General features: G+C 45.3%; 1 protein-coding gene across 5 annotated transcripts in view; it reads left to right on the forward strand.

Annotated features, from left to right (window-relative positions):
- The first annotated feature begins 21,445 nt into the window (after positions 1–21,445).
- The window catches only part of KAT6B (lysine acetyltransferase 6B), a 182,158-nt gene continuing 176,131 nt past the window's right edge, over positions 21,446–27,472 (forward strand). The window contains exon 1 of one of the 5 annotated variants that reach the window (XM_070433040.1): positions 21,446–21,463. The gene's annotated coding sequence lies outside the window, so the exon portion shown is untranslated. Of the gene's footprint in view, positions 21,464–22,291; positions 22,572–22,919; positions 22,936–27,472 lie in introns of those variants that run through there. The other 4 variants (XM_070433039.1, XM_070433042.1, XM_070433043.1 and 1 more) reach the window with 4 other exon arrangements.

Consider the following 27,472-nt stretch of genomic DNA (forward strand, 5'->3'; position numbering starts at 1 on the left):
AGTGTGTTTGGCCAAGACAAAGACAAGGTCACCTTTTAGAGTTCCCATTTTGGCTGGTTTCATATGAATGAGGTTTCCAAATTGGTCTAAATCGTGCAGTTCTGATTGGTCAGTATAGATGCAAACAAGGATATAATTTGCATAGTTCTGACTGGACAGTGCATGTCTCAGTCCATTAGTCAAAAGACAAAACCAGCACTTCCCTACAGTGGTTGACTCAGACAGCACAAACCTGCAGGACACAGTGCAGGAAGCAGAGTTCAGTCTGAGGTTCTTCCTGGTATACAGAGTACGGGAGGGGCCCCTGCCAGCAAATGGCCACGTGGCTCTTATGTATAAAATTTGAAGAGTCCATCGAAGCAGATAAATTCCTGCTCGAGGTTCATATCAAATGAATGTTCTTGGGATCCACATTCTACTTCTTCTCTCTTCCAACCCAAGTTATACAAAGTAATCTTTCTAAAAATCAGTTTTCATACTTGTAAGAAGTCCATAATGAGCCTCATTCTCTACCTACTACAATCTATACTTAGATGTTTAAAGAATCCAAAGTATTCTGTCCTCTCACAACTGACATACAGACTGTGCTTACTCTTCCCCTACATGTCCTAGGTTTTATTATACTTTGTTTTTTTGGTTTTGTTTTTAAATGTTATTATGAAATAATATATACAAAAATAGAGAATACAAGGGACCCCTATGTACTCCTTCCATAGCTGAGAGAGAGAGAAACATCAATGTCAGAGAGAGACACATTGATTGGTTGCCTCCTGGCACGCGCCCTGACCAGAGTCAGGCATAAACCTGCAACCCAGGTACGTGCCCTTGACTGGGAATCGAACCCATGACCCTTTGGTGCACATGCTTATGCTGTAACCACTTAGAAGCACTGGCCAGGGGAACATATGGTTGATCTTTTTAAAAAAATAAAATAAAAATTTTTGCCTGGGCTGGTGTGGGCAAAAATATATTTTTTTAAATTGATTTCAGAGAGGAAGGGAGAGGGAGAGAGAGATAGAAACATCCATGATGAGAGAGAATCATTGATCGGCTGCCTCCTGCACACCCTCTATTGGGGATGGAGCCTGCAATCCAGGTACGTGCCCTTGACCTGAATCAAACCTGAGACCCTTCAGTCCGCAGTCCGACGCTTTATCCACTGAGCCAAACCAGCTAGGGCTCATATGGTCTATCTTGCTGCATCGGGACACCCACCAACTCCCTGACCCCACACATACTATTTTTTAAATTATGTTAGCCACTAAATCCACTCATTGAGTCAACCACTGTTTCCTGAAGGTTTCCTGAGGATTACCAGGTAGTGTTGCTAGAAACAGATACAGAGGTGAACAAGAGAGACTTGGTCCAGAGAAAAATACATTTTTATTTCAAAATAAACTGTTAATATCCAAATATTATAAACAGAATCAAAAGAACAGACCTGGACTAGCAACAGAGACTCCCTGATTTGTGTTCAAAAGAATAAACACTAAATGCAAAAAATTATTTTACCATGTTTACAGATGACCAAAGGAGATAGCATTAGAAAGTAGCTGCAAAAGAATGTGAACTAAAGAAAAAAATCTGTTTCAAAATATGACTCATTTGATCATTTAGTTATAATATACAAGAATCCTTGCCGAAACCAGTTTGGCTCAGTGGATAGAGCGTCGGCCTGCGGACTGAAAGGTCCTGGGTTCGATTCCTGTCAAGGGCATGTACCTTGGTTGTGGGCACATCCCCAGTGGGAGATGTGCAGGAGGCGGCTGGTCGATGTTTCTCCCTCATCGATATTTCTAGTTCTCTATCCCTCTCCCTTCCTCTCTGTAAAAAAATCAATAAAATATATTTAAAAAAAAAAAAGAATCCTGAGCTATTGAAAGTACTTTTACCAAAAATGCATAATCTGAATCTAATCATGAGGAAACATCAGACAAACCCAAACTAAAGAAGTTCTACAAAACAACTGGCTTGTAATCTTTAAAAACATCAAGTCATAAAGGCCAGAATGAGGGAGGGCCCAGAGCACTATCCCTCTGCCTCCACCTTTCCCTTCCTTTCCTTTCTCCTCCCCCACCCTCTCCCCTCAGGCTTCCTCATTCTCAAGCTCCAAGGGCCTTCCTTTACCTCTATAGTATGTTTCCTAAGCCCATTTCTTCTATGAATTACAGTTTGGGTCTTGGCTCTGAATTCTTTCCTAGCCAGAACTCTAGTACCAAAGTTGCTGAATCCAGGTCCAGACTGACCCCCCAGGTCTAACACCCATTGCAGTGCCTCGACCCAGATTGTTCTTCCTGTGACTCAGATTGTTTCATCACTGGCTACAAGCCCTACTCGCACTCACCCATACCATCTCTAGACACCATCGCCACTTCCTTCTGTGCCCAGGCCTCATCATCCCTCGGACAGAGAGCAAGGATCTCTTGGCTCTGAAGAAAAACATCACCCCTCTTTAGCAGGAAACAGCTACAGAAGAGACCTGTACTCCTTTCCTCTGCAAGAATTCAGAGCCACGATCCTTGAGGGGGGATGTGGTAGGCAGTTAGACAGACATGAGCAGAGCAAAGATGATGGGCCAGGTACAGAAGGTCACCAGGGTGGAAAGCCCCAGGTGCCTACCTACCAACGGACAACTATAGGATGGAACCTCGCCTCCAGGATGACCTTTTATCCCCTAGCAACATCGCTGGTGATGCAGTTTGGACCTCCTGACCTTTCCTACCTAGAGATAACATCTAGGCCTCGGATGTATTTCAGCTCCAGGCCCAGAAAAGCAACAAAACCAGACCAGTGAGGCCATGGCTGCCCTCTGGACCAGCTGCATTGAGTAATGGTCCTCTGCCCTGGCACTGACCAATCAATCAGTGGAGACCAAGACCCTCAAAGGACACACCTAGAAAACTGCTGAATATTCTATTGAGATCTTCCCCTGGGACCTCCCCTAAAATCCACCCTCAAAACCCTTAGGACGGAGGACCCAGAGCGCTCTATCTCCCAGAAGCACCCCAGCCTTTCTCTTTCCCTCCCCCACCCCCTGCCCCCAGGAGGATTACCATTAGCTTCTTCACTCCCAAGCTCCAAGGGCCCTTCCTTTACCATGTTTCCTATAACTTGTTTCCTAAGCCCACTTCTTCTAGGAATTGTTTATTCTATCCCTGTGATTTACCAAATCTTACAAAAAAAAAATAGATTGAGGAAGTCTTTCAGATGAAAGGAAATTAAAAAGACAAAACAACTTAATGGTTAGATCCTAGTCTGGGAAAGAAAGCTTATAAAGGGATTTATTGAGGTAATTAGTGAGATTTGAATATGAACTACAAATTAGATAACAATAATTTAATAATATTACACTTTCTGAATTTGATCATATTTTATAACTTTTAAAGAGGATTCTTTAATGTTAGCAGCAAAAATGGAAATATTTGGGGGTAAAAGTCTACAATTTGCTCTCAAATAGTTCATTAAAAAGGTAATAGGCGAGCATACAATGGAGTCAAGACAGTCTCTTCAATAAATGGTGTTGGGAAAATTGGACAGATATATGCAAAAAAATTAAACTAGACCACCATCTTACACCATACAAAAAAATAAACTCAAAATGGATAAAAGACTTAAACATAAGATGGGAAACCATAAAAATCTTAGAAGAATCCATAGGTAGCAAAATATCAGACACATGTCGTAGCAATATCTTTACCGATACAGCTCCTAAGGCAATGAAAACTAAGGAGATGAACAAATGGGACTACATCAAAATAAAAAACTTCTGCACAGCAAAAGAAACCATCAACAAAACAACAAGAGAGCCTACTGCATGGGAGAACATATTTGCCAATGTTACATCAAATAAGGGTTTAATCTCCAAAACTTATAGGGAACTCATACAAAAGGAAGATGAACAATCCAATCAAAAAATGGGCAAAAGACCTTAAATAGACACTTTTCGAAAGCCAATATACAGAAAGCCAAGAGACATATGAAAAAATGCTCAAAGTCACTAACCATCAGAGAGATGCAAATCAAAACGACAATGAGGTACCATCTCACACCTGTCAGAATGGCTATCATCAACAAATCAACAAACGACAAGTGCTGGCGAGGATGTGGAGAAAAAGGAACTCTCGTATACTGCTGGTGGGAATGCAGACTGGTGCGCCACTGTGAAAGACAGTATGGAGTTCCCTTAAAAAATTAAAAATGGACCCTAGCCGGTTTGGCTCACTGGATAGAGCGTCGGGCTGGGGACTGAAGGGTTCCAGGTTTGATTCCAGTCAAGGGCATGTACCTTGGTTGCAGGCACATTCCCAGTAGGGGGTGTGCAGAAGGCAGCTGATCGATGCTTCTCTCTCATCGATGTTTCTAACTCTCTATCCCTCTCCCTTCCTCTCTGTAAAAAATCAATAAAATATATTTTAAAAAAATTAAAAATGGAACTCCTATTTGACCCAGTAATCCCACTTCTAAGAATATATCCCCAAAAATCAGAAACATCAATCAGAAAGAATATATGCACCCCTATGTTCATAGCAGCATAATTTACAATATGATAGAAACCGCCTAAGTGTCCATCCGCAGATGAGTGGATTAAAAAAACTGTGGTACATCTACACAATGGAATACTACACTAGTGTAAAAAAGAAGAACGCTTACCATTTGTAACAGAAGTGAAATAAGCTAGTCAGAGACTGTCATACCTTAGAGGGAAGGCAGGGAAGGGGGGGTGGGGGGATTTAAAAGATCAACCAAAGGACTTGTATCCATGCATATGAGCATGACCAATGGACACAGACAGTAGCAGGGTGAGGGAATGTGTTGGGGGGCGGGGCCAGGTGGGGAGAGGTCAATGAGGGGAAAAGGAGACTTATGTAATACTTTCAACAATAAAGAATTTTTTAAAAAAAGGTAATAGGCCTGGCCAGTGTAGCTTAGTTGGTTGGAGTGTCATACAGTAAACCAAAGGTCGTTATCGCTGGCCCCAGGACAGGTCATCAGATATGGCCTGGGGACCCCCAACAACTGGGGGCCTTCCTGTAAGCCCACAAAAGGGGGCAGAACCATATCTGCAAGACAAAGACCCCAGAAGGTTATAAAAAGGGGAGCCCTCTGCGTGTTACTCGCTCTGATTTGGAAATTATTCCCGGAGTCCACTAGTGTTAATAAACGGGGTCCCTCCCTTTCTTTAGGAAGCATGCTTGGTATTTCTTTGGTCTTCTGTAACACCACAAGCAAATTGTTTTTGCCACTTTTCGGTAAATTTGATGTTTTTCAACATAAAAAGTTGAAAATAAAAAAAGCCTTGAAGATACATAGACTGTCGACGAAAGAACATCCAGCCTAGAAAAAGGCCTTATGAGTTTATTTGAACCAAACTGACAATTGTGGGAAGCAAAATCTCAACAGATTGAGAAGATGCTCTGGAGAATGGCAGTTTTGCAATTTATCTTATACATTATAATCAAAGGAGGAAAAGTAAGAGTGGGGGGTGGGTGCTACATGAAATTCACTGACAGTAAACTAGGAAGGTGGGAGAAAGCAAAGTGGGGGGAATCTCTGAGATTGGGTAAAAATTAAAACCGAGAGACACATACTTCCTTTACATAGGTAGCTAAAGATAGTTAACATTTACAGTACATAGAGATTATATGTGGGCAACAAGATACCAATACAGTCTCCTGTTCTGATGATGATGGTTGTGCCTTCAAGGGGTCTGGAGAAGAAAGTTACTCTGATTTCAAAGGTATGTTATCGTATATTCATAAAGACAACAGACAATTTCAAAGGTAAAGGTTTACCTTTGTCACGGAAGGCGCAGGTCAAGGGTGTGACTACTCACCATGACCCGCTTTTAGTTAGGAATTTTTACTTTCAGACCACCCTGTGTGGTTACTTTGATTTGTATGGCCCACTGAGCTTGTCAGGGTTAATATGTGGCCCCTTTTTCTTTCTTTTTAAAAAAATATATATTTTATTGATTTTTTTACAGAGAAGAAGGGAGAGGGATAGAGAGTTAGAAACATTGATGAGAAACATTGATCAGCTGCCTCCTGCACACCCCCTACTGCGGATGTGCCCGAAACCAAGGTACATGCCCTTGACTGGAATCGAACCTGGGACCTTTCAGTCCGCAGGCCGACGCTCTATCCACTGAGCCAAACCGGTTAAGGCTGTGGCCCCTTTTTCATCCACAATATCTCTGATGTCTGGTGTGGTTGGAGTCATTGTCCAGAGTGGCTACATCATGCTTTCTGGGAAGAGTAGAGCAGTACTGGATGCTGAACACAGCCCCCCTACTGTCATATCGACTTCCCTTGCTCATGGAATGTGGCTCTTAGGAAAGATTTACCAATGACTTGTTGTAATGTACCCCGCGAATCACAGAAGGACGCCTCAAGAAGTCGAATTAAAGAGTCATATTTATTGCAATCCGGGACTATGAGGGGACATTCCCAAATCTCATAGTAATAAGATGGTGGCAAAACCAGACTTATATAGGCAAAAATCACAAAGGTATTGATTACATCCCAGGGTTTGGAATGAGGACCCTGGTTTGCACAAAGCAGTTACAGAAGTGAGATTGAGCTGATTAGTTATCTACAAAGATTATTTATAGTTTTGGGTCTTTGGACCTCTGAGTTGACAGAAACATTATTTAGAGCCCTCGGGTCTTGGGACCACTGAGTTGACAGGGAAACATTATCTGGAACTCTCAGGTCTTGGGACCACTGAGTTGACAGGGAACGCATCATCTGTGGCCACTAAAACAATTTAGGGTAATTGTGCTGTCCTGTTTCCCAGGTACAGAAGAATGTGCTTCGATAACCAGTAAGATCACAATCAATGGGATAGTCATTCAACCAATAAGGCATTCAATGAATGGGATGATTTATACAATTCAGAAAATCAAAATAACCTGTCCATTGTTAAACAAAGCAAATAGGTACCATACTTCAGACTAAGCTCCAAAATGAAATCAGCTTTGGGGACAAGGTTTAACTTTGTATTACTGCCCAATTTTGCCCCTGAACAGCAAGCAATATATGAGATCCTGATAACAATAGCTATACTGGCCCATCTCGCTAAAGGCTGGAAGTTGTTCTGTACTCTCTTCTTTTTCCTTTTTTTAAATTTGAATTTTCTTGCCTCTTCCTGGTGAGGCCAGGAATGCTCTGAAGTTCCCATCCATTAGAGTTAGTCATTTGCATGACATAATCTGGGCCATTCTATACCTCGAGGTTAGAAAGGAACTTTTCATTTCCTTTTAGGCCCCTGAGAAGACAAGTTGTGGATCTTCTGAAGCTGCCCTCACCCTGTGGATGGGAGTTTGCCCATTGGCCTGCTGAATGGGGAGCCAGAGCACAGTGAGTCTATGAGGGGCCGAGAGGGTGTATCAGACGTGGAGCTGGAGGGGGACTTGGCAGGTGGGAGGTCGGATGAAGGTGGTTTTCTTGACCCTCACATGCCCTTGAATGTTGAGACTGCTGACTTCTGAGGCTGGGATAATACCTTGAAATCCACTACATTTTTGTCACAGTTGAACATGACTGTTTTGTGGCAGAAGTTGATAGAACTTGAAAATGTTTTTTCCTTGTTTACTATGCACATTTACCTACGAGGCCACAGGTTTGTGGCATTCACTCGCAGAGTGGAACTAGTCACTGAACTATTGGGTGCTTCCTGGGGGTTCAAGTAGTGAACTAGATAGTCAAAGTCCCTGCCCTCAAGGATCTCAGAGAGCAATATAACTAGTGTGTCACAACACAGGAAGAGCAGTTGCCTAGAACCTAGATAATATGTTTGTTTTTGTTTTTTAAGTTGAATGGCAACACCACCAAAAAAGTTAGAAGATGAGTGGTAAACTGGAGGGGGGAAATTTGCATGTGTATCAACTGAAAGGCTAAATCAATGCAAAAAAACCAAACTAAAACAAAACAAAAAAACACTACCACACAATAGAAATGGAGGCCAGAGGAACTTGAGCAGATAATTCAGTGAAAAGGAAACACAAATGGCTCTTAAACATATGAAAAGGTGCTCACCCTCCCTCACAATAAGAGAAATGCAAAATGAAATTTCAATGGGATACCGCTTCAACTTGGCCAAGAACAAAAGGTTGATAGCACTGTTACGGAGAGCTGGGGAAACAGACTCTCCAGAGGTATCTCTTAGGAGGAGTGTGCATTGGAATAATGACCCTGTGGGACAAGTTGGCCTGAGCTGTAGATATTTAAAATGCATATCCTGTGACCCAACAATCCTAATGCTGGGCACTAATCCTGCAGACACACTTAAAACTTGCAAAATGGCATACTGTTAAGTGAAAAGAGCAAGGTACAGAGCAGTGCATACTGTATGCTATCAATTGAGTTTAAATATAAAACATGTGGCAGTACGATAATTTCCTTACCTTTCCCGCTGATGCTGGCTTTGTTGTTTCCCTGTTTTACGATTAGAAGTAATGCTAGATAGACATCTTTTGTGCATGACTCTTTGTCCATATCTCAGGTGATTTCCCTGTGACAGTCCAGATTACTAGGTCAAGAGACTATGGTAACAATCACTGCAGCGACTCTCACCATTTGTTCAGCAGACTATTTTTTCTCTTCACCCTCACAACAGCTCTGTGAGGTGGGAGAAAGACCCCCATTCTCCTCGTACTTGGAGAAAGGGGCTTAAAGGAGGCTAAGTGACTTGTTCTGGGGCACACAGCTGGGATGGTGGGGGTCAGAACTCACATCTACTTGGCTCCCGAGCCTCTGCTTTAGAGCCCACTCATCTGCATGGGGCATTTTTAAGGCTCTTGTCAAATTACTTTTGTGGGAGAAAAAAAGGGGGCATATGGAGAGTAACCTCACAGGGTGATCTGATCATAAATTCCTAACTGGGCAGGTCATGGTGGGCAGTCATGCCCAAGCATATACCTTTTTTTTTTTTTTTTTTTTTTTAATGGAGAGAGAGCAAGGGAGGGAGAGAGCTGAGAGAGACAGAGACTTCTCTGCAGGCACCCTGAGCAGGGATTGAACCTGCAACCCCAGTATGTGCCCTGAACAGGAACCAAACCCCTCACCTCTAGGTGCACAGGACGACGCTCCAATCAACTGAGCCACAGGAGCCAGGGCAAGCACATAACTTTTTAGTAAAAGGTTTATCTTTGCTCTAAGCAAGTCCTGTACGTTGTTTCTATACATGTAAATTAACACACCTTTGAAATGTCCCCTTTCCGACACCTCCTTTATTACCTGATCATCCTTTCAGCCTTCTCCTTCTAAAGCTTGAATCCACTGTCCTGTGATCCAATCCCTGCCTTGCTTTCCCCACTTTCATGTAATCTTCCTCATAGTCCCTCTTCAATCTCAAATGCAAGGAAAGAAACTGCAAAACTGTTTTTTTGCTGGAGCATTTAAGATCTTGCTCCCCAAAATATGTCATCAGTTTGGCTCAAATAAACTTATAAAAATTCTTTACAGATTTAGACGTTTCTTACATCGATACTTTCCAGAAACCTCATCAGTTTACACTCCTCTCCCCCACAAAAGTGCCAAACTTGACCACTCTGGGGGAATTCCATATTTTCATCTTCCTTATTTGGAAGGGAAAAAAAATAGTAACTTACTACCTGCCCATAACTAGTGAATCTGAACATTTTTCATATATTTAGCTGTTTGTACTTTTCTTCTTTTGGGCTGTATATATTTTTAAATATATAAAACTTTCTTTTCAAGAAAACAAACAAATATACAAATTAAAAAACTTTCTTAAAAATGTAACATGTCGCCCTGGCTGGTGTGGCTCAGCTGGTTGAAGTGTGGACCCATACACCGAAAGGTTGCGGTTTCGATTCCTTGTCAGGGCACATGGTTCCAGTTTGGGGCACGTATGAGAAGCAACCAATTGATATATGTCTCTCACATCGATGTCTCTCTCTCTCCCTTACTCCCTCTCTGGGATCAATTAAAATTTTTTTTTATTTTAATGTCAATTCTTATCTAGTCTCAGTAAAGCCACTGGCTCCTGTGGACAAAAGCAGCAGCCCAGGAAACCAGATGGGTTGTTCTGGCTGGTGTGTCCTTGGCTGGGACTGCCAGGGAGAAATCAGGGTCATTTAGACTGAGAAAAAGTGGCAGCAAGGGGTTGGGTGTGATGCCTAAACAAAACCAACAGGAAGGTGTATTGCTCTGTGCTAGAGCAACAGATGTCTGGGCCCTCCTCATTGGAGTGGCCCTTTCCTTCTGCTGGTTGGTGACATCAGGCTGCTGGCTGGGGCAGCTAGAGACAGGCGCATTTCCAGTGCCCCGCAGAGCTCCTGGGAGCGAGCCTGTCTTTTCCAGGTTCTTCTGCCTGCTTCTGGCTTCCTTCCTCTCAGGCCGCGGGTGTCAAGCCCGGACAAGAGGAGCCAAGGGAGCAGGCTCCCGACTCCAGAGTGCCGCCGAGGCTACCCGGGCCCACTGGTTGGCAGTGAGCCAGAGCCGCCCGAGGCCAGGGTTTCGGGAGGCAGGCCCGGTAGAACCTGTCGGGGGAGGGTGAGCAGGAGGCCGCTGTCAGAGGCTGCTGCTCACTGCCAGTTCTGTGCACCGGCAGCGGCCCTTCAGCAAGGTGAATGGTTTCAGAAAGGGTCTCATTCACACACTGCCAAGATGTCCACGACCTATTCTTGAATTCACAGAAATTAAAAGCAGAACAACAGCCCGGCTAATTTAGCTGCTTGCAAGATGCAGCTGGTGCTCTTTTGCGCGCAGAACCCGCCGGGCCTTCCGCCCCCGCCCGGCCTGCGGAGGTCTCCTCGGAGTTATTTTGTACCCTGCAGCTCCAGGCCTGAGTGTGACAGCTGAGTGACTTAGCTGGCACCGTGGGATGCGGAATGACAAAGGCGCAGAGCATAGCCGGGTGGCAGGGGCTGGGGAGGGCTGGCGGGGGAGGACGCTGGGGTGCCAGGTTTGCCCTGCTCCACAGCTGCCTGGGGGAGCGATCGTGTTCTCCTTCCATCCCTCTCTCTATAAAATATTCTTGTAGCAATTAAGTGAGAGGTTTAGCAAGCCAAAAAGTGCTTATTCCCGTGTCCTCGCAGCCTGGAAGTGGTGGGGCCTCAGTCGTCCCCAAATCTGTCACTGCCTCGGAGGTCGCTTCGCCCTCCCTGGGCTGCCTTCCTGCTTTCCGGTCCTGGCTGGCGGCACCTCCTCTGGGATCAGGGAGCCAGGGTGAGGTCCTGGGCGCTGTGGGGTTGCTTCTGGCCCACAGACACCATCTGGGCAAGGGTGAGGATGGCAGGATTGGACTCCTGAACAGCCCCAGGAGCCACCGTCAAGAAGCAGTGGCTTTAGGCCTGGGCTTGAGTTCAGATCTCATTGAGGGGCAGGTAAAGGGTAACGATGAAGTTGGGTGGAAATTCTGACCTGTGGCCAACGGCCCAACACCTCAGGGCCCCAGTTTTCTTGTCGGAAAAATGGGGGATAAGAACAGTCTTTACTAGTAGAAGGATTTTTGTAAGAATCAAATGAGCCAATTAAGGGAAATCACTTGGCATTGTAAGTACTACATAAGTGGAAGCTATTATTAATAATGCTGCTACACCAGCACTCCAAAGCCATGTTCAGCAAACATGCTCCCTCAGTCCACTTCAGCATCCTGACTTCCCACACTATTTATTCTTAGAGGTTTTGAGTGGAGCTACAGAATTACACAACACGCACAACATGAGTCCCCTAGTCTTTTAATTGACAAGAATAAAACACTTCTCCTAGCCACCTTGCAGATCAGCGCCTAGGTCATTTGTCATTTCTTAGCGCTCCGTGATGAGGCTGAGGAGCTGCAAAGGACACTGAATGGACTGGGGCAGAATCAATCTTTCTTTCTTTCTTTCTTTCTTTCTTTCTTTCTTTCTTTCTTTCTTTCTTCCTTCCTTCCTTCCTTCCTTCCTTCCTTCCTTCCTCCCTCCCTCCCTCCCTCCCTCCCTCCCTCCTTCCTTCTTTTTTTAAACATATATTTATTGATTTTAGCGAGGAAGGAGAGAGAGATAGAAACACCAATGATGAGAGAGAATCATTGATCAGCTGCCTCCTGCACATTCCACACTGGGATTGAGCCCCAAACCCAGGCATGTACCTTGACCAGAATCGAACCGTGACCTCCTGGTTCATAGGTCAATGCTCAACCACTGAGCCACACCGGCTGGGCCAGAATTGCTTTCTTTTAAGAAGCAGCCATATTTCCAAGAAACATCCATTAATTCCAAAATATAATATTCTTGTAGCAATTAAATAAGAGGTGAGAAAGTTAATTATTTGGAAGCCAACAAAGTCATGATGAAGTACTAAGGTGATTCTGACTTGCTTTTCTCCCCTTTCAGGGCAAAGGACAGTAGATTCTAGCCTGAGAATGACACTGTTGCCCCAGGCTTTCACAACTTTTATTCACATGGAGAAACTGATTCACTTTTTAATTCTCTCCATCCCATCAACAGTTTTACTAAGGTACTCTAGGGAAAGTTCCAACATAACATGCTATCTATACTAATAAAAGAGTAATATGCTAATTAGACCAGGAGACCTTCTGGAGACCTTCCAGACGTCCTTCCGGACAAAGCCGGGGGCTTGGCCGGCCTGCAAACCACCCCCAAACGGCCCTCTGCCCCTCGCCCAGGCCAGCCACGCCCCCCAGCGGGGACCCTCATCCCGATGGGGGTGTGGCCAGCCTGCAAACGGCCATCAGCCCCTCGCCCAGGCCGGCCCTGCCCCCCAAGGGGACCTCCTTCGGGGCAGACCAGCTGGCCCCCACCCATGCACCAGGCCTCTATCTTCTATACTAATAAAAGTGTAATATGCTAATTAGACCAGGAGACCTTCCAGACGTCCTTCCAGACGTCCTTCCAGACAAAGCCATGGTGGCGGGGCCGAGGCAGAGGCAGTTAGGGGCGATCAGGCCAGGAGAGGAGGGCAGTTGGGGGCAAGCAGGCTGGCAGGGGGGCCAGTTGGGGGCAAGCAAGCTGGCGGGGGGGGGGCAATTGGGGGTGAGCAGGCCGGTAGCGGGGGCAGTTGGGGGTAAGCAGGCCGGTAGGTAGAGTGGTTAGGGGCGATCAGGCTGGCAGACAGGTGAGTGATTAGGAGCCAGCGGTTCTGGATTGTGAGAGGGATCGGGCCTAAACTGGCATTGGGACATCCCCCAAGGGGTCCTAGATTGGAGAGGGTGCAGGCCAGGCTGAGGGACACCCCCCCCCGCAACCATGCATGAATTTCGTGCACTGGGCCACTAGTATCTGATAGACCTATGGCAGCATTGGTCAATGGGTGGTCAGCTAGGAAGCATGGAGAAAAGGGTTAATGGGGAGGGAAGTGCTTTTACCTCATGATACAGTCACTGAGATTTTAAAAAGTATTTAGGAAATATATTAATTTAGGTTATGCAACACTACTATCTACTGTAGTAGACAAATTTCAACATCTCTTTGGCTTAACACAACAGAAGTTATTTCTCCTGTTATATGTCAAAGCGAGTGGCAGGTGGGAGGAGTCTGCTCCATTCAGTCACTCAGGGGTCCAGTCTAATAGCGGCTCTGCCAACTGCAGTTCCTCATCTGGAACACATGGCTTCTGAGATGCTTTGGAAAAGAAAGGAATGGAGAATAACCACCCTGTTTCTTTACTTCCTTAAATTAGAAGTAATACATACTATTTCTGATCATTGTCTGTTGGCTGAAACTAGCCACTTGGTTCTATTGAAAGGAAGGCTATGAAATGTAGGGGAGGTGAACACTAATCTTCCTGCCACAGACTGAGATACTACAATAAACTGAACTTGGAGCTGTTATTTTAGGTTATCAATTATGTAGGAAACAAAGTCTAGGAGCCATTATAGACTTTTAAAAAATTATTGATTCATTGATTGATTTGAGACAGAGAAAGAGAAACATCAATTTGTTGTTCCATTTATTTATGCATTCATTGGTTGATTCTTGTATGTGCCCTGACTGGGGATTGAACCGTAACCTTGGTGTATGGGACAATGCTCTAACCAATTGAGCTACCCAGCCAGGGCTATAGACTATTTACTAAAGTTTATCACTTGATGTGTAGCATTGCAATCAAAAGAAAACAGCCCTGGTTGGGGTGGCTCAGTTGGTTGGAGCATTGTCCCGTGCACTGAAAGTCACAGGTTCGATTCCTGGTCAGGGCACATGCCTAGGTTGTGGGTTTGATTCTTGGTAGAGGTAAGGGCTTGAGGCAGTGAATCGATGTTTCTCTCTCACATTGGTGTTTCTCTCCCTCTCTCCCTCTCTTTCTAAAATCAATAAAAACATATATAATAAATGATATAAAAAAAGAAAGAAAACAGAACACCTCGGTACCAGCTAATATATATGCCAAGTCACATCAGCCACTGAAGTGAGACACATGGAGCAAATTAATAGGCCACAAACTCCAAAGGGGCAGCTGAAACAGTTGTGGGAAGACAGAGGAGCTCCTAAAAAAGTATCGTATTCTTGATCTTACATAGAAAAACAGATGGGAGTGGTTCCAAGTGTATGTATGTACATATATACACAGTAGGAAAGAAATAACAAATGTATAAATAAATAAAAGACACCCATTGGTCAAATGCTAAAATGTTAAATGTTTTAAAGACACTCCCCAACAAGCATACATAGTTTAGAAAAGTGGTTTTAGAATGGATAACAGGAAGTACTATGTTACAGTGGTTAGGAAATGTATTTATCATGCCTTCATCATATTTTATGAATGCCTATAATGTATAAGACACTATATAAGAAATCTTTAAGCTATGAGGTTTACAGTCTAATTTATGAATTTTAAAAGATAGGCATTATATAAGTAGATAGTTAACCTTTTATTTTACTCAGCATCATTTACTGCTACCATGTTCAAGGCAATTTGCAGCATATAAAAAATGAACCAAACCTAATTCCAACCCTAAGGAGTTTTTGGACAATGTTGTTATGATCAAGCTCAACCATGTTCTCCCACCAGCCATCTTTACTTACTAATACCAGGAAAGATATCAAGCTGGTAAAATGGCTCACCAGGCTGGTCTGTTGGCCTTCTTTGGGTTGTTTTAGACTTGCTAATTTGAATGATGGATGTTGATGTCATTGAGCATCTTATAGCTGGAAAGGTTAATTGAGGCCCTCTTTCTGCGATTCTGTTGAAAAATTGAAAAATTTTCAGAAATGGAATAATTATGATACATGCAAATCTTCTAAGTTCTAGTGTTATTTTTTTTAATATTCTAGCTTCCTTAGCTGAAAGTTTTATCTCAACCTTCAGTCATAATAGAAATATTGACTGAGATTAAAAAACAAAGTTGATGAAGATTAAAAAAAAAACAAAACAAAAAATTGACTGAAAAATACAGTATGTGCCAAAATATTACCTTTTAGTGTCAGGACCTACAGCTAATATTTCTCCTTTCCCCCTTTTTCTTTATTATCCACACTTCCTATGACAAATATAATTAAAGAATGCATTAGGGAAAAATAAGTTCATTCAGAAGTTCCTCTCTTTCATCAATTCTTTATTATTTATATACAAGAATGATGATTATTTGGGAACCACAGAGAGATTTGTAGTTTACTATTTAAATAAACTGTAGGATTTGAAGCTTGGCTAAGACTTTATTGATGATGTAAAACAACTCCCTGGATTTAATCTATTCATTGATTTAACAAATGTTTACTGAGCATCTACTCTGTACCAGGCTCTGTGTTAGGCTCTGAGGACCTAGGTGCCCATGTGGGCTTACTGTCTCATAGAAAAATCCAAGTTTTGAGACAATGCCACTCTGTGACTTGCCCAAGGATACACATTAGTTGGCAGCAGATATGTATGAAAATCTGGTGTCCTACTTTTTCTTTTTTAAGGCATTCCCATATTAGAGGTTTTTGTTTTGTTTATGAGTGTTTTCTTTTAATATGTTTTTATTGATTTCAGAGAGAGAGGGAGAGAGGGAGAGAGAGAGAGAGGGATGGAAACATCAATGATGAGAGAGACTCATTGATCAGCTGCCTCCTGCATACCCCCTACTGGGGATCGAGCCTCCAACCTGGGCATGTGCCCTGACCCGGAATCAAACCACTTAGCCACACAGGCCAGGCTGGTGTCCTACTTTTAATTTGGGCTCTCTTCAATATGTATTTGCCACTGACCTTCTTAGCTATATATTATCTTTCTGTAGTGAAGATAGAATAAGAGAAAGCCATCTTTGATTAGTTGAGCACCTGAGGGAATATTGGAGAAAGTTTTAGTGGTTAGATGGAACATAATCTACACTTCCTTAATCCTGGAAAAGTATAAAATAGTCCAGTGGTTCCTAAATGTACTCTGATCAGGTAGCCAAACTTAAAGTTTCACTGTCTGCATCAAAATAAAATAAAAAAGAGGGAGAAAGATAATGTACATGTTGATGTAAAGTCTCCCACTTTCCTTTTGTGGGAGGGGCTATACTTTATGCAGAGAGTATCTTCTTACTATTTTGGGAGTTAAAATGTCCTTTCTTCTTGAAATAATTCAGATAGTGGGTGGCAGTTAGTTCTTTTTAAAAATGTCCTTATCATCAAAATTTGAAGTTGACATCTCTGTCAGTTTCTCCCAAATTTAAAAATCCAAATGACTGAATCACTAAATTAAATATGGGGGTAGTTCAAATTTTCTTTGGGATAGCCTGGTGCTAGAAACTGATTCTTAATACTCTCTTATGACAATTAGTGAAAGGCCACCACACCTTTGAGTCTCAAAACAAAAACAAAAAGATCTCTAAGTACTCTGATCTCTCAGCAACATTTTTGCTAGTTTTATGATCTTTTACTACCTTCCTCTGTTCAGAATTTTTCTCTTGATGCTGAGGCATCCTCTTGATTTATATAAATCAATGGCTTCTCTATTTTGCACAGGGTACTTTAAAAAATACTGATGAATGGGCTCTGCTCCCAGATATTCTTATTTAAGTGGCTTCAGGTGGGAATTAAGTGCTAGGCTGGTTCAAAAGTGCCTTTGGTGATTTTAATGTGTGGCCTGGTAGGGATGGTGTTCCTTTATTAAACAGCTTCTATGTGTCAGGCACTAGGACAGTTACACAGATGAACAAGCTGGTCTATGCAGTAGACAAGCTAATTAGGAAAACAGACAGGCAAAATGTGACAACACAGTGTGGTAAGTGCTTTTATTTATTCTGTAATTCAACCACTATTAACACGTGCCATGGTGGAGTAAAGGTATGCCCAAATCCTGTGGGCTCCCTGCAAAGACCCGGGGAACTTCACAGAGAAGGCAGCAGCCAGGCAAGGATTTGGAGGAATCCTTCTTCCAAGTCTTCATCAGATAAGGTAAAAAGGGCAGGCAGCGCTGCTGTGGGAACAGTGTGTGCCCGGCATGGAGGAGGTGCTGGGCTGGCAGAAGCTAGAGATGAGATACTCGTTGGGTACAGATGTGCACAACCTTATAGGTAGACTGAGGAGTTTGCATTTAAAAGACATTAAAGGTTTTTCTGCAGGAAAGCACAAGTCGGGTGTAGGTGCAGAATACCTGCACTTAAGATAATACTGGCTGTTCATACACAAAGCTATCGCTTGGATTTGCTACCCTGTTTAAAATGAATGGTTTGGCCCTGGCCGGTTTGGCTCAGTGGATAGAGAGCCTGCAGACTGAAGGTTCTGGGTTCAATTCCGCTCAAGGGCATATGCCCGGGTTTCGGGCTTGGTCCCCAGTAGGGGGCATGCAGGAGGCAGCTGATCAGTGATTTTCTCTCATCATTGATGTTTCTATCTCTCTCTCTCCCTCTTCCTCTCTGAAATTAATAAAAATACATTTAAAAAAATAAGACAAATAGTTTGGCTGATAATCTCCACCTCCTCTGCCATTGACTGATGCAACCAAACTGTAACCTTGTGAGGATAATTTCCATCAATGAAGAGAGAGAATTCCATGTGGCAGTTGGAAAGGGGACGGGAGGGTGGGGTGGAGGGGGAGGTGTAGACTGATGTTTCTGAAGTGACTCATTGTACATAACATAACTTACCATGGACTGAGGCCTGAACAAATCACTCAGGGTCCCTATCTGCTGCTTCCCTACTGAAATTATTCTTCAGAAGGACTTGTTAGCACATCTGTGGACATGATACCCCTTATCAGGCTGTTCTTGACTTGCTTCAGAGCAAATGAAAAAACCCAAAAGATCAAACCCTCCAGGTTCCTTCAGCTCCTAAAGCTACTCTGGTTCACAGGTCAGCACTCAACCACAGAGCCACGCCTGTCAGGCTGCATTTTTTTTATCCGTACTCAGGACTAAGGACAAATAGGTCAGACCATAGCGTCATCCCAGTGCCAGGGACTAAAACCTTCTGGCTAAAACACTCACAGAAGAAACATTCCTTTCCAGTTGTGGAAGAAGAGGATTCAGCCAAGCCCAGTGCTTCTCAAATTCAGTGACAATAAGTTTCAAGTAAAATCATGGACTGAGAAATGTAGATTTGGGAGCCCCACTCCAGACCTACTGAATCAGAATCTCTGGGGTGAGGCCAAAGAAACTGTTTTAAGCACTCATTCCCAGATCATTCTGATGCCAGAGATCTGTGAACCACACCAAGCAGTGTAACTGTAGTTGTCAGTAGTTCTGGCCAGTGGTGGACATTGGCAGATGTTTTGGGGGAGGGAGCAGGACTGGTCAGATGAGTCCCTGAATTCATAATCCTTCAGCACAGACAGCTTGCAAATTATGCATGATGCTTGGTTTTCAATTCAAGTTATTTCTAGGTTAACTTCTTAATTGAGCTGTTTGGCTCAGCAGAGGACTTGCGATACCACAGATAAGAGAGAGGTTTAGGAGTAAGCATTAAGTATCTCTGGCTGTGTCTCTGTTATCTTTTCCAGTCCCACTTATCTGAAGAGCCAGGATTTCTCAAAGGACAAGTAACCTTAGAGGGGAGTATCAATGGGAAAGCAACACACTCCCTTTCCTTGCCATGCCCGTTAGAGAACTTTATTTATTAAGGAAAGAATGTCAGAAAACACATCCAGATATTAGATAAAGAGATCTCTGTCTTCTGTGTTGGCTAGGTTCCGAGGTTACAGGAGCACAAGTTCAGGCAAACGAGTCCCATTTCTCTCCAAGGTGTCTGTCTCTTCTTCATGCACTGGAAATCCATGTGGCTAACTCATTAGTGATAACGAGTATTAGATGCTCATAAATCTCCCACAATTCATTGGCTGAAGACATCTTAAATGTGGACTTTTTCCTTTTTATTGTCTTTGGTTGCTTCTTTAGCATGCTTTAATTTGAGTGTACAGATTTGGGGTTTTGAAACTTGTTTTTAATTAAGGCATGGCTTATTTTCATTGCTTGAGATAAAATGCAGTCTGGGGGACTCAAACCTAAGTTACAGAATAAAGTGCATCTGGGCAGACCATGGGAGTGGGGGAGGGAAGAACATAAAGGCTAAAGTGTCTGCCAGGATTCTTAAGTTTACTTAGTAACTTCTTGGAAAATAAAAATTCCAGCACCTGCATTATAAAAAAAGCACACCTTATAAATGTCCATCTCTTTGAAATATCTAAATGAACTAGAATGAATTATGAACTAATGGCTTGTAAAAATTCACCTTGAGCCAGCTACTGAAGATACTAAATAAAAGAGGTAGAGAGAGACTCTGAGGAAACCCAACCTGCTGTTTGTTTGTTTTATCAGTAATGTAACTCAAAAGTAGCCAAGCCCATGGCGGGAGGGGGATCTTTCCCTGTGTTTTGTTTCCCTGAACTGAGCCTGTGAATGCCAAGATTTAATCTAAAGAGGTTTGTGTTTTAAAAACTAACAACCAAGTAATAAAACACCTATAAAGGGGGTTTATAATGGACCCGGTGACAGTTTTCAGTGTACTATTACCACTCTATCCTTTCATCCAACTCTGTGCCCTTTGTCTCATCTCCTTTCTCACCTTGCTGCCAAGAAGCAAAGAAGTGGGGGCCGCTCACACCCCGAAGGAGCAGCCCATCTTCAGCAAGTGACGTGTGCCTTGTGCTCTGCATCTGAGGGCCGGCCGTGCTGCTTGCTTTGTCTGTCTGAGATCATTGGCCCTAACCGAGTGCCTACCTAGTTGGTACAGTGGCTCCTAATGGGGAGTGGAAGGTGCTAGGGCTGCAGGGGCAATGGCATCAGGATTCTCAGATGTCAACCAGGGCAGGAAGCCGGGGGCCGCTCTCCCTGGCACCTGGCATCACCCCGCCAAGGCTCAAGCTGTCCTTGACTCCGGGGACGGACTTGGGTCAACAGGTGGTTTCCTACCCAGGCCACCGTGCCTGAGACCTGGTCCTGTCACAAAGCCATCGTTCTCCTCCTCCTCCTCCTCTCAAAGAAATGGCGCCTGGGAAGGGAAACTTCGTACTCCAAACTCTAAGAGCCATTGCTTGAGTCCACTTTTCCTATTTTCTTAAGTCTCCCCTGCCAGCATCCCACCCATCTCCGGGTGAGAAGTCTTCGGAGTCTGGAGGGCGCTGGGAGGCATGTGGGCAGCGTCAGAGGGGCCCTGCCTGGGCGGCCAGAGGATCCCCCTGCCCCCCTCCTGTGGGCCTCAGGAACTCGGGGGGCCCAGGGGAAGTCTGGAAAACCGAACTTCGCCATCAGCTCTCCTCCGAGCGCCGGCTACAGGAGCGGGGGGGAAGGGCCCCCCGCGGTCTCTTCCCCCCCCTGCCCCAGCAACCCTGCCATCCGGCCACACCGCCCTAGAAAGCGCTCGGACCGCAGCTCAGCCCCCTGCGCCCCGCAGGCCGGGAGGGCATCTAGGGGGGCAGTTCCCCTCGCCAGCCCGCCTCTGACATCCCCACTCCCCCCAAGGATGCCGCGGCCGTGCCCTGTCCGCAGTCGCTGAATGTCACTGCTCCCTCTTCCTCCCGATCAGGGTAGACACCGCTCCCGAGGCATCCCCCACCCCAAAACTGTCGCGACCGCCTGAGGGGGCCAGGCCCAGGCGGAGGACGAAGTTTGGGGCCCACGGCAGCGGGAGGGGGGCGGCTTGGCGAGGACCGCACCTCTCAGTCCCCGTCCGGCCGTGCACACTCCCCGCCCCAAACGGCCCAGGCGTCCCCATCCTCCCGCGGACACCGGCATCCCTGCCCTCCCCCGAGGGCGGCGAGCGGAGCCCCCCAGGGCGGAGGCAGGTACCCCCGGGGCGGGGACTGGGGCGGGCGGGGTCCCGGCTGCGCCCCCGGCCGGGCCGGGCGGGCTAGCTGGCGGCGCGGGGGGAGCGGGGCTGGGCGGCGCTGCCTCGGGCTCTGTGCGCTGCAGCCCGGAGCCGAGGAGGAGGAGGCGGAGGAGGAGAAGGAGGCGGCGGCGGTGGGTCCCGGGCGGGGGGAGCGCGGCGCTGCGGACCCGGGCGGCTGGCAAAGGACGAGGCGGAGGCTGAGGAAGGCAGCGGGGAGACCCAGGCTGCAGCAACAAAGAGCAGCCAACGATTGGCCGGGCTGCAGGCGAGGTTAGTCGGGGACCCGGGTGGCTGGAGGCAGCGGCGAACGGTACACGTGCTTGCAGACACGGGCGAGTGTGGAGCCGGGGGGTGCACGCCCGGCGGGGTAGGTGCTTGCTCCCCCTCGGCATGGGATGGGAAGGAGGCTGCAGTGACATCGTCCTGCCTGCGCTCGGCCTGGGACTTGCAGGTTAGGGGGTGTGTGGGGGGGAAGGATGCGAGCCAAGGGGCGGGCGAGTAGTCGCCCGGGACGGGACGGGGTAGGGTGGAGGAGGGGGCGGGATGGAACGCTCCGGGCGGCGCGCCCGTCCGCGCGCTCCACCGCGGGAGTTGACGATGGAGAACCTCGAATTTTAACTTCGCGTGCCCGCCCGCGCGCGCCCGCCCGCGCCCACCCCTAAATCCTGCGGCCGCCGCCAGCGATCAGCTCTCACACAAACTTTAGCTGCGGGGCTAGGGGGTTTGGGGTTGAGTGGGGGAGGGGAGAGGGAAAAGGGCCCTCTGATTGGCGTTGCTTGCAGCCAATGAGGCCAAGCGCCTTTCCTGCTAGTAGACCCAATCCATTTCTAGAGGTAGAGGGGGCGGGGAGGTGGAAGTAGAGGTGGCGCGGCGTCTGGGAGAGAGAAAAGGGCTGGACCAATAGGTGCTCAGAAGAGGCGGGCCCAGAGGTCTGTCGATTGGTACTGGCAGTGAACCCTCCCCCGGGGTGGTGCCGGAGGGGGGATGCTGGGTCGAGGGGTGTGTTTATGCGGAGCCAAGATGACCGGCAGGAACCTGCCCCAATGGGCTGCAGCGTGGTTAGTGTGTGGGTGACGGACAGATGTGTAGGCCAACGAGTGGCCCTAAGTGTCTGCGGTCTTGCCCAATGGAGCAGCGCTGGGGCGGGGCCGCGGCTCGGGTTTAATGAGACTCCATTGGGCTGTAATCAGTGTCATGTCGGATTCATGTCAACGACAACAACAGGGGGACACAAAATGGCGGCGGCTTAGCTCCTACCCCTGGCGGCGGCGGCAACGGTGGCGGCGGCGACGGCACCTCCTCCAGGCGGCAGCCGCGGCTTCTTTCTCAGGCAGCGCCAGCGCCCAAGGCAGGCGCGGTGGCGGTGGCGCGCGGCCAGGTCTGTCACCCACTCCGCGCGTTCCCAGGGGGTGGAGACTGAGCGGGAGGGGGGCGGAAGGGGGACAGGGGGCTTGTTAGGCCCCTCCCACAGGCCTCTGCGCGAGGGTCACCGCGGGGCCGCTTGGGGTCGGGCTGCCCCTGAGCGTGACGGTAGGGGGCGGGGAAACGGGAGGAAGGACAGTCCCCGCCCCTCAGCGGGGCCTCCAGGGCAAGGGGCGGGACTAGGAGTGCAGGGGGCGGGGCGACCTAGGAGTGGGTGGGGCTCGGGTGGTCGGGAGGCGGGGGCTTGGAGTGGTTTTCAGAGTGGGAGGGACTTGGCGGGACAGGAGTGGTGGGGGGGCGCTGGTGTCTGTGGAGGACTGGTGAGGACTGGTGAGGGCGTGGATGGGAGGGGGAATGAGGTGTGCAAACTGGTGCAGAAGGGAGAGTAGGAAGAGATGCAATATTGGAGATGTGGAGGGGGACCGAGGGGTATGTGAGGGCAGGTGAAAGGCTGCAGATAGGTGAACTGCTGCAGGAGGGTGAGATTGCAGTGATCTGGGGCCAGAGTGGGGTTGGGTATGGTGGATGTGGAGTAGAGTCGAGAAAGCGGTGCAGAGTAGATGTTGGATTGGGGCAAGTATTGGGGGAATGTGAAGAGCAGGTGCAGTTGTGGGAAGGAGGTATGGGGATGAATCGGCACGTTGGAATAGGAAGGTTTGCTAGTTTAGGGGTCTATGAAGCATTAAACATGGAAGGATGGCATGGATATGCTTGGGAGAGTCTCAGAAAGATGGTAAGATGGCAGAGCTGACATAAATGTAAAGGGAGGCTACTTAGAAGTTGTAAAATATACCTATGGCAGAAAATCTCATGGGGATAGAGGGTTCAGGAGGGTGGAAAGAGGCAGGTGTGAAGAAAGATGGGTGGGGCTGGGCACTGATCTGGGGGAATGTGATTTGGTGGACTGCCTAAGGAGTTAGGTTGGGGCAAAGAAAGGTGTTGGCTTGGGAGGCAGGGTTGTTTGATAGGCTGGATTTCTTGGGTGAAATGTGAGCTGGAGTCTTCAATGTGGGGCAGGAGAAGGGGAACAAGGTGTCTGTCTCAGGAAGACTGCTGTGGGCAGAGTGCAAGGAGTTGTGGGAGCCTAGGGGCAAGGCAGAAGAGGGGCTACAAATCCCCCATGAAAGAGTTTAAACCCTGCAGTTGGGAGAGGGTGCTGGGATATGCTAAAGAAACCAGTGAACCAAGAATGTTTGGGGTGGAGGTACCAGAAAATTCAAGGTAAAGAGTATATGAACACTCTTTCATATGGACAGGAGATGGGAGTATAGCATATGGGAATTAGTTATGGGGGGATAGAGTTCTGTGGTTCTCAAAAAAAAAAAAAAGTGGTGTGTGTGTGTGGTTTGTTTGTTTTTGATGTGACTATGAGTAAAGTACATTCTACCGGCTTTACTTGTGTACCCTAGATTTTCTGGGATAGCCCTGAAATAAAACACCCTATTATTTTGCTAATCATAAATTCTTCACACACGTATCAAAATGGATTGGGACAATCCTTTTATGTTTTTGAGAAGGAAAGATTGCATGTTTCAGTAAAGGATAAGATTCTTACCTGAGATCTACTTAGGGTTGAAAGTTGGAGAGGCAAAGTGATGGTTAAAAAAAAAAAGAAAAAAACAGAAGCAGAGGGAGGTTTTAACATTAAAAGAGGAACTTAGGGGAATGACCGGCTGGTGGTAATGACAAATTTTGCCTACTAGCCATACCCAGGCCTCCGAGTAGCATGGATGTTGTGTCATTGCCGTTATACCAAATGTTTCTGTCATGCGCTACTTGTGAAGATAAGGTGGAAACTGTCAGATGTAATGCATAACATGAAGGAAAGCAAAATAGGGTGAGTATTGGAAGGTAGTTGAGGAAGTTTGATAATTTTAATGTACTTAAGGAACTTTCATGTACCGGTTAGAAGATTTAATTTAACTAACTGATCTGGTTTTCTTAAATGCCAGGATTCCTAACAGGAGACTTTTTAGTCTCTTAGTTCCCGTCAAAATACCTTCAGTTTTTCTGGATATAGATGCCTGTATTTGTACAAGGTGAGAGAAAAGGAAATTGTTTTATGAAAGTAGGGATGTGTGAGCTGTAGTGATCATTTCTTTGCTTGCAGAATAGGAAATGATACATGGATGGGAGAAGTGTGATGAAGGGCTATTTCTTCCCTATAATGCTTTTTAAAAAAAATTTTATTTTATTTTTTAATCCTCACCTGAGGATATTTTTCCATTGATTTTTTAGAGAGAGTGGAAGAGAGAGGGAAAGACAGAGAAATATCGATGTGAGAGATACACATCGCTTGATTGCCTCCTGCACAAACCCTGACCAGGGCCCAGGCTGAGAAGGAGGTACGTGCCTTTGACTGGAATCGAACCTGGGATCCTTTGGTCCCCAGGCTGACACTCTATCCACTGAGCCAAACTGCCTAGAGCTCTTTCCTATAATGTTTTAATTCGAATTTCCAAAGCACCTTTAAGCACCTTTATATATAGGACTCCCACAATCCTCCATAACTTTTGTGTTATCCGTTCCACCTTGCGAGATGTTTAAGTTGTTTCTGGTCTGGGGAAATTGTGAACAAAGCTGCTATGAGTGTTCTACCCATCATCTGGTGCACATGTGTACATGTTTCTCTAAGGTGTACACCTAGGAATGAAATTGCTTGTTCATAGGTGACCATTTATCATGCCTTATGCCTGTTGTCCCACTGTAATCAGTATAACACCCTTATTTCTCAAAAATATCTGGATTTGGATGATGAGTTGTACAGTCTTCCTAGTCATGGGGTTATGCTTGTCTTCAACTTGACTAGGTGCCAGTCAAACTGTTTTCCAAAGTGTTATATCAGGTTACACTCCTTCCACAGATATAAGAAAGTTCCCATTGCCTCTCCAGCTCTGTCTTGTTAGCTTTTCAAATTAGCCAATCTGGTAAACTTTGCATTTGTCTGATATTAATCAGGTTGAACAGCTTTTTGTTGGCTGTTTGGATTTCTTCATTTATAAGGTTCCTGTTCAAGTCTGTTCCCTATTTTTTTTTTAAATTCTTTATTTACTCTGGAATCAAAGCCTTTTCGTGTGTATGTTGCAAAATGCTTTCTTCCATTCTGTGGTTTGCCTTTTCACTCTCTTTATGGTGTCTTTAAATGAACCAAAGTTCTTAATTTTAATGGAGTCAAATTTATTGGTCTTTTCTTTATGATTAGTGCTTTTTTGTGTCATGTTTTAAGACTCTTTTCCTACCCTTAGGTCAAGTAGATATTCCATATAGTATTATCTTCTAACAGCTTTATCGACCTTAAAAGATGTGTGATTATGAGTAAAATACAGTCTTCTTGATCCCATCCTCACCTTTATAAATCTGTTTTTATTTTTCCTCTCTTTCTTCTGTTTTCTGGTTTGACTTTTTACTTCTCTGCAACTATAACTAAGAACCAGGTGCTGACTTCTCCTGTCTCTTAGGAGAAAGTGGTCATATAGACAAGTTCAGCCAGATTAGATTTTACAGGTCTCCAGCTGACTGTATTGCCCTTTTTCCTTTTATGAGCTAGCCTTTTATTGTGTTCCTGCTATGTGTCTGTCACTATCCTTGGTTCTTTCATATTTGTTATCTCAAGTATTCCTCTTTACAGTTCTACAAAAAAGAGATGAGAAAACTTGAGACTTAGACTGATTAAGTAACATGTCCAGTATCCCCCAGCTTGGGTAGCTGGCAAAGTGAGGACTTGATTCCTGAACTCTCTAGATACATCCTATCATAGCACACCTTATTGAATAAGATTTCAGAAGCCTATTTGATAATATCTCAAAATGATGAGAATAACATTACTTTTAACATCATCCTAACTAAAGCAGATAGAGACAATTATTGTGAAACTAGATAAAATTATTGACTTCTGTGTATAAAAAATAAAATTTAGAATAGGTAAAGTTAGAGCAGACAGTGGACCTTAAGGGGTCCTTGGATGGGCAATAGAGGTTTCTCTGAAAGCCCTTGAATTTGTATGCAAATGTCTGTATGTACAAGTACTCATTTAAAAAAATAGTTCTTTAATTTTCTTGAGATTCTCAGAGGGGAACCCTACTTTGTTTCCAGGCTATCCTGGATATCCTGTTTGAAGACATAAAGTGATAAAGTTAAGTGGTCTGTGTTTTCAGGATAATCTTTTACAAATTTAGATGTCAGATTTTTTTCTTGTCATTAAAATACACTGAAGCTAATTTGTAATCAGGAAGAAATCTAGGATTGAATAGAAAATTTTTAAAGGCCAAGGAAAAGACACTCTAAATTCACTTGATTATTTCTAAGTGAAAGTGCTTGGTTATATACATCATTACTAATCAGTGTATCCTGGCTCCAAAGGCCCGACGACTTCAAGTGACTTTGCATCTTGTCTCCAAAATCCTGTTTTACAAGGGATCAGATTTCCTACGAGGTTCTTTGCAGTGTGATTAAAGTTTAGAGACTGAAACTATTGAGCACTTAAGTGCAGGGGTGACTATGCAAACCTAATTCATGGGCTTGACCAGGAGATTTGGGACATGTCTCTACTAATTGATGATGATGATGTTGAAACTAATCTTTGTGAGGGATTATGGAAGCCATAATAATTTATTGATGGTTCAGTTATTGTTTGTTGAAGCAGATTTACACAATTATAGTTTAATGACATAACAAGAATATTGTCAACTAGGAGAGCATGACATGAAAAATTAAACTTCTAATTAATATAATATTAGTTGAAAAGATAATTTTCATGGTGATTTAGCCTCTTAGAAATCCTTGGAAAACATTATGAGCTTAAGAATTAAAATCTCTCTATGTTAATGAGTAGTGAGAAAGAATTAAGTAGTAGTATTC

This window comes from Myotis yumanensis, unplaced genomic scaffold (genome assembly GCF_028538775.1).
Source record: "Myotis yumanensis isolate MYYU_CA2020_CCGP unplaced genomic scaffold, mMyoYum1.0.hap1 SCAF_13, whole genome shotgun sequence".
Taxonomy (NCBI): Eukaryota; Metazoa; Chordata; class Mammalia; order Chiroptera; family Vespertilionidae; genus Myotis; species Myotis yumanensis.